Consider the following 7,384-nt stretch of genomic DNA (forward strand, 5'->3'; position numbering starts at 1 on the left):
CAATCAACTAAAATAAAACTAAGTTAAAAAAAACAACCAAAATCCAAAGAAAAATGAAATATTACGGAAAAAACTTTCCTGCTTGGAAGCAAAATAATGAGAAACAAAGAACGATTGTGTTTTGCACAATGTTTTACGCCCCTTGGAAACTTTTATTAGACTATAATCTGATTTGCTGAATTAATCAGGAGGGATCTATGGGAGAAACTCTTGCCAACATTACATTTTCATTACTTTAGAAGTACATTTACAGAACTTCACTAAAAAACTTGATATTAAGAATTTAAAGCTTCATGTCCTGTATTTATTATAATTCAGTATAGATGGACATTTTGTTAAACCAATGCTTCATAGATGCTTCTTAAATTGTGTTTGACATCAGTTCTCAGTAGAACTAACGTTTTATTTATTGATGCATATTTGCAACTTGGAGGTATGGACGGCATATTTAGGGTACTTATATTGCCCCAAATTTGCCAAGGTAGGGCAAAGGAGGAACCAACACAGCAAAAGAAAATAGCTGGAAGAAAGTAAATTCAAAGAAATGAATTTGATTAATTTAACTTGGCCAAAACTCAAGCACAATTGGAATAAAATAAATCACAATACAAGCTGGAAATAATGTCATATTCACTGTCTGTTGTAACAACATTACCCAAAAGATTATTTCTGTGCTCATCATCTGCTGTGGAAGATTGCAGACAATTAGAGCCCCTTATGTACCAAGACAAGCTGCTGCCATTTATGCATAAATGTATATTAAGCTACCTTGATACAGGAGATTAAATGACACACTTGGTGGTGTCTTACTACAGGAGAAATCTTTTAGTATTTCATCATATATGAACATATTATGCAGTCATTTTAAGCATGCATGCTGCTGTGAAAATGTCTGGTTGTGATTGTCTGCAGGCATTTCTGTGTCCAGGTAGGATCGATACTCTATCATCACTCCAGAGTGACCTGGTTTCTGCACTGCTCAGTCATCCATCAAACAAAAACAATCTTTTTACCTGGGATGTTCCAGAAATAGAAAATGGAAATATTGTGTCAGTAGTGTGCTGGGGTTTTTTCTTACAAAGAAATGTATAAAAATGTGATAGTTGACAAAGTAAAATTTCTTTATATACAGGAATGATACCAGCAAATTTAGCTGAACTGATCCATAAACATTAGGAATAAAACAGTGATTGTATTTTGTGAGCAGACATTAGTAATTAAAGAGTTCATGTATTTCAGTATGCCAATTTAAATACCAAAATGCATATAATAAATGCTATAATTAGTCACCAATAATATTTTTTTTACTTTTGCAAATATTGTTTTCAGCTGTTCCCTTCACCGTGTCTGTCCGGTGCACATTTTTGGCATCCAGCAGGGACAAAAAGTAGAGAAGCTTGAAGAAATGATGCCATTTTCTTGCCTACTTTTAGTGCATACACTTGCATTTTTGCTAAAAATGACATAATCAGTCTTTCCAGAATCCACATTTTCCCTCTGGTATGTTTCTGCTGCTCCTCTTCATTTATGCATTATTTTCAATGAATGCAGCTGTTAATGTTGCGTCTCCTCTCCGTTTTTCTTTCCAAGTGTGCCTCATAAGGTGCTCCTTTGTTTAACTAAGGAGTTTTTCCTGGATTAAGTCTAAAAAAACTATATCTGCTTCTCTTTAAATGATTATTGTTTTACCAATTAGCATAAATACTACATTGCATATGTCAATATGATTTATTATTTTATTGCTCTGTGACCAGATCTGAAACTGACATGACTTTATTGCTTTGCAACTGGATTCTCCATTGCTCTACATAGATTGAATTCACAACCTCAGCTAAGGTTGTGAATTCATGTTAAATTAATAAAATGAAGTGAAAACATTTTATTGGAAAGCCAAAATTATTGAACAGTGACAGCAAAAGAATATTTTAACCAAATTAAAAGATTAAATAAAAATTCTTCAGAAGTTCCAGTTTTTCATTGAGATTGTTTTCAGCTTGTGCACTTTTGAATGTCATCAGAATCTACAACCTGACAATGTTGTTCTTACCAATTTTTGTTCTTGTTTCACTTGATTTCTAAGTTTAAAATTCATGTCTTACATATTTAATGATAACTATAATTATGATGACTTGTCTTTTTTATGTGGACAAATGCTTTAATTTCCAGTGAATTATAAATACAGTCTGATGCAACTACAGCTAACTGGACCTTCAAGAAAGAAAATCGGCATGCTGCAGAATAAAATGAATGAAAAATATGTAAAATAATCCGTTTAAAACTGGTTTACAAATGGGAAAGGAACCAGAATATAATACATTCTTACCCATTGCTCTCCTGTGAGTCTCCATTCCTCAGCTTCCTTCTTCTCTCCTGCACCTCATCTTCCTGCAGCCATTTGATCCTCCTCTTTACTTTCCTCTCACAACCGCAGCCACTCTTGCATGTCTCCAGCTGTCAGGTTGTGTCAGAACAATAGAGGCAGCAGTTCTCAAACGAGGAAATATTACAATAAACCTTTCCTCTCACAATCTGTAATGACTGGTTGGAACAGGGGAGATTTTTGAAAGTGTTGAGAAGCAGGATTAAATGTAGTTATATACCAAGTTCATATATAAACATTTCTTCAAGCTTATAGTTTGTGATAGTTATATTCATTCTTATATACAAATCGGAGAAATATGTAAACAAAAACGTGAAACAAAACAAAATATAAGTTCATAATGCAATCAAAAGTTACCAAAGAGTGGCAATATTTTGTTTTGAAGGCCAATCTCAGTTGTGATTGCATAATGTGATGTAGTAGTCTTATAGCAGTCAAGGAATGAACTTTGCTGATTCCCCTTCCCATAGCTTTAGGTTGCAGCTTCCATGAAAACAAGATTATGCTTTTTTTTTTTTTTTTTACAGTTCAGGGGCAACACATTTTCTACAGAAAGTTTTTAGTTTTCATTTTAAACGGCATAAGGCTCTGCTTGTTTCAGAAAAGTGCTTCATAAAACAAAAGAGAGCTTTAAAAAGCAACAAAAAGGCAATTTTATTAAAGTGTCAGTTTATATCATTTTTGTGCTTTAAATGTGATGATTCATGACCTTTGACCACGGTTGCAACAGGTTTATGAGACAAACTCAGATCTTCTAGTGGTCTCCCTCTCAGGCTCTTTTTGCTTGAATTTAGAAGCATTTCCAGAGCAGAAGTAATAAATGTATTTTTTATTGCTCTGTAGCAACTCTTCTGATTCAGAGCTAGCAGAGTCGAAAGAAAAATGAATCAAATTTTACATTACATAAAAAACAATATAAACCCTCAGTTGGTGAGACTATTCTGGGGGGAAACTGTTTAAGATCACCTAAAACGACATATTAGCACTAAAAGGTTTTGTGACAGATGGGTTTAATACCACAAACACATTCCAGTTTTCTATTATTTTTTGAACATTGATGTTTTTATGGAATGAATCCTCAGAAAATCTGAGTTATACCAGTTACATAGAGATTCCTCTCGTTTTAGACATTTAAACTGTAATTTATGTCTCTGGATGTCTTGAATGTAATTTGTTGTCCACATTTTGTCAGGGAACATTTGGATTGATTTATCTAAGAAACCTGATTGGATGGCATGTTTAAGAACTTGAAAATGTTTTAAAACAAACAGGATAAAAAAAATCTACAAAAGATATTAAGAAGCTCTAATGATGAATGTTTTTCATATTCTGTAACATTTGCTTTTTCTCCTCCCACAACTCGTTGTTTCTCGTGGTGCACAGAGTTTCGGTGCACAATAAATAATTCACTCCACCTTAAAGAAGTTTCTATTTGTGTGTCAGTATGTGGAAATCTGTGTGTCTGGATGGTTCTGCCTCCCACACACACTGTGCACTTTCTGCTCCAGTCAGAGCTCACATCTTTTAATGGAAACACTTGAAGGCAGAGAGAGGCTGGGATCACCAGAGTAAAGGTTCTGTTTTATGGTTTGGGGAGGAGAAACAATCTGAGTTCTGGAGCAATTTTAAAGCAAAATGTCTGCCATATTCCTCCTGCAGTACTTGTAGGGTTCACAAGCCAGTAGTAAAACATAAACTCTTAATTTGAAGCACCTTCAGCAATTTGCTCACCTATAATGCCAAGATGAGGACCTAAATTAATTTATTCAAGTCTGTTTTCTATTCACAATAATAAACCAGTGTAGAGTCTGGAGTCTCAGTCCTTTTACTTCCTTCTCTGCTATCCTTTCACATCATTTTCTTTTTATATTGTCCATGTGAGATTTCCAGGTAAGTTTACGATCTAAAATTACTAACCTTTTTTTGTCCGATTGTTATCGTAATATTCAAGATCTGTGTGCTTCAATCTTTGGTCCACAGAATAATCCACCACATTATTTCAAGATCCATTTCGACAACTAACAAAATGTGTAGTTATTTTAGCTGCAGCATGTTTTTCCAGTTCTTTATTTTTCAATAAAAAAAGTAAAACTCCCGTTTTACAAAGAATACATTTGTATATACAAATTAAAAATTTTACCTGAAAAAAAAAAACAACAAAAAAACCCCAAATAAAATCATGCTACTCCATTAGCGTGAAAACACAGATTGTTCGTTGTGTTAGTTACTGTAAGTACAGTTTACAACGGCTTATAACTGCTGGTCAATAACAGCTGAGGGGCAGGAAGTGAGTCTGACCTTGCTCTTTATTTGGACATGTGAACAGATCAAAAATCATGGAGCTGCTGGCAGTTATTTTTAAAGTGTGTGATAAATATTTTAGGAGGTAGTTTGGGAAAAATCCATGAGACGAGCAGAAGTTGTCAAACAGTCATGCCTCCTCCAGCTGGTACTTTACTCTGGCAAACATGGCTGCCAAAATTTACTATGCAGCTGTCTCTTTAAGAACCTGTCCCACTGTGACGACCAATCACAGACAGGAGAACGTGTTTTAGACTGTCTTTGTCAATGACCTTGAAGGAAGCAGGATGGTGGAGATGGAGAATGAACATAAGATTGGTTTAAAAACCAGTCATCTGCCAGTTTTTCTCTCTCTGTTCGACCAACCAACCCAGCGACTGCAACATCACCTCATCCCACTCACACAGTTCTCCCCTCCATACCGTCTCCCCACAGGCCTGTGGAGCGTTGCATAATTCCCAGAGTGGGGGAAGGAGGAGAGGACGGCGAGAGAGAATGACTCACGATGCAACACAACGCCGAAGTGCTAAAGCCTCGTACTTCATCACAAGCAGGCAGGAATTAATTTCGCCATCACACACACGACAGTTTTTCCTGCAGCTTTATTATTAAAGTGAATGTATTGATTGTTTTGCACACTTCATTAAAATCTTACTTTGTCTACTGAAGTTTAATTTTAAAAAATTAAACTTGCTCTCAATGTGAAAAATAATTAAAATTCAGCAAAAAGTGTTGCATAAATGTGCATAACAGATTAGAAGTGCAATGAGCCAAATGTAAATTCAAACACACAATGGCACTAAAAAAAGATTGTGAAAAATATTAAAATGTTTTGCAATCAGTTAAAAAACAGCACTCACCCCTTCCTTATACCTGTAAATGGTAACTGCACATAAGGGTAGATCATATGGATGTAGAATTTCATTGCAGTATTCCTCACAACTCCACTAACAAAGAGGTGTTTAGATGATAAACTAGTTGTCTTTACTAGTTCTCGATAAATCAAATTCTCGTAATCATTTGTATGTATGAATAATTTGCCAGTGGAAGTATAACTTTATCAATATCAAAGAATTATGGACGCAATGCGAGCTACTATATCTTGCTGAAAAGTTACTTATGTTTTAGGTTTGTCTTATTTCAAAATAAACCAAAATATTTGAACTAGAAAATGAACCAAAATTACTTTGTAAGATTTTGTGTTTTTGTAGTGGAGGGAAGAACAAATCTGTACATTTGCACAATATATTATTAATTCCACTTGTGTGTAAATAGAAAAGCAAGAATTTTCTCATCCTTGTAGTAAACATCTAAGACACTCAAGTGAATCAAAATTTGCAAAGTAAAACCTCAAATTGGCATTCTAAATCTATGAAAAGCAGTTTAAGCATTAAATCAATCACATTTAAGCAAGTTCATGTTCTGAGTTGGGTTGTATTTATTGGTTAAATACGTAAATGCTGCTCCTTTAGATCTGCCAACCAGCCAGCCAGAGTAATGAAACAACCTCAGACATCCGTCTTCTCTCTCTCCCTGTCCTCTTATCTTCTGTAATGTTGATGTTTCATTTGGCCCACAAACAAATGCCACCCTGGTTTCCCTGGGAATCCATGTCTGGGTGACCTTGTAGAGGAAATCACCGGTCGTCCATCATGTAAAGGTGTAGAGAGCCTTAGATTCGATAAGACCCGAGGATAAAATTGGTTGATTTACTTCACCAGGGCCACTCGGGGCTTTGCTGCGCCCGGGGAAATCTACGGACATTAAGCCAGTTATGGCATCCTAAATGTTAACATTTTTTAAAAACATACAGGAAGGGCATTTTGAATTTTCTGTATAACCCTTCCTGTTCTGGTATAGCAAACCAATAAATCACATGTGTCAAAGTCAAGGCCCAGAGGCAAAATCTGACCCACCGTAGCTTTAATGTGGCCCTCTAGACTCCAGACGCCACATTACCTCCCTCCAGATTTTTTAAATTTACGCAAAAATCAACAGATTCAGACTGTTGCACTAGCACCGCCACACCAGCCGGGGGGGCATGGATGTTGTTCGGCATAAAGAGCTTTATTAGAGTAAATAATAATGGTCGTATATGTTTGTTACCGCACTGAGAAATAAATGTGCAGGAACCTTTGACCGTCTCTTGCTTGCCGCGCCACACCGCTGTGAACCACAGAGGAAGTTAACCCTGAAGCCCCCAACCACTAAAGCCTTGGAGCGAGAAGGGGCTCCCCTGTGTTTCCCCCACGAAGTTCAGAGGTTCAGCAGGAAAGGTTAACACATATTTTGCTCCAATTCATGCCTGATTTTATTGGAAATTTTCCACAAAAGTGGTCAGAAACATTAAGTTTTAATGTGACTCCCATCCGCAGGTGGCAGTATTTCTTACTTCTACTACACTGCTGACTGTATTTAATGTCAAGTTATAATACGATGATCTGAAACATTGAAATGTAACAAAAGAAGCAAAAACAATTATTTGGTTGTACAAATAAGCAATCTTGTTACTTTCGGTCTCTTGCGTTGTTTAGCACCTTCATGTCTGCCACCCTCTCTTCCATTTTTCCTCTCACATCAGTCACACTTTTCCTTTGTCTCTGCTCATGCTCGTCTCTCCCGTCACACCGTCATCTGACAGGCTCCATCCATCCATTACACAGACAGCTGTTGTTCCTCTCTGATTGGCTCTCCATTTTGCCT

Source organism: Xiphophorus hellerii, chromosome 13, assembly GCF_003331165.1.
Source record: "Xiphophorus hellerii strain 12219 chromosome 13, Xiphophorus_hellerii-4.1, whole genome shotgun sequence".
Taxonomy (NCBI): domain Eukaryota; kingdom Metazoa; phylum Chordata; class Actinopteri; order Cyprinodontiformes; family Poeciliidae; genus Xiphophorus; species Xiphophorus hellerii.